The following is a 1,155-nucleotide window of genomic DNA, read 5'->3' as shown; positions in this document are numbered from 1 at the left end:
TAATTTTTTTTTTTTGAGACTATGACAAAGGAATGCACTGGTATGAATCCACGTACCCCTAAACTCTCAAAAACTAAATGACACGATACTAAGTTACTTAACAACCTTCGAAAGTCAAACGTTTTACCTTAATTTATTTTAATAAATACATAACACCATATCACAATTCATTTGAAACTCTAAAATTATCGGAAAAACCCAAAAGTTGATTCATAAATTTATGTAAATGTCATAAAAGCGACACGTAATTATATGGCTTTTGAACCAAACTCATAGATTATTCCATACATTACTTGTACCATGTTCAAACCATGTCAATCTTTCGACGTCCAATAACATAAATCGAATTTACGTGTTGTAATATTTCTCTTCGAAAATTTATGCACATTTCAAGTTTTAAAATCGTTTTACACTAATTAAACACAAAACTTAGTTGGTGACCATACACGAAGTTTCGATTTTTCATTAAAATTGGATTTATAGGATGCCTGAAATATAGAAGCATTCAAATAGAGTGCTCTGTAAAACTTTAATTTACAGGAGTAAAACATAAAACGTTCTATCTACAAGTGTTGTAAAGATTTATATGACGTTTTGGACTTTTTAATCGGTTTTTACAAAATATTTAAAATAAAATATTGTGTTAGCTACATATTTTATAGACTATTTGAAAAAATGTCCTACAAAAAGATGGATTCGTAGGATAATTCTCAGAATTGTACAATTAAATAGTTAATACGATACTTTATTTTTAAAATATACAAAAAAAAAAATAAACACACCTATAAACATAATTTAACACTCTTAGATGTGACGATTTACGATACGATCTTATAAAGCATTCTATAAGTACGGTTAAACATTTTAAATGTCATATAAATCTAATTTATAACAGTGAAATAAAGTAACAAAAGATTAATTCGTACCTATAACTTGATATAAATATGACAAATGCAAAAAAACATATAAAAAGGATATATATATATCTAGGGTTTTATAATTATAACATTACCAATTTACCCTTTATGTTATTTTAGGATATAACATTAMTTATTTAAATGATTGGCTCATATTGGTTCTCACAGTTACCACAAACAACTCAGTTCTCATTTCATTAAGCCCCTATATATATATATATATATATATATATAGGGT

This window comes from Cynara cardunculus (assembly GCF_001531365.2).
Source record: "Cynara cardunculus var. scolymus isolate 2C chromosome LG 13, CcrdV1, whole genome shotgun sequence".
Lineage (NCBI taxonomy): Eukaryota > Viridiplantae > Streptophyta > Magnoliopsida > Asterales > Asteraceae > Cynara > Cynara cardunculus.
Note: the sequence above shows the minus strand (reverse complement) of the source record.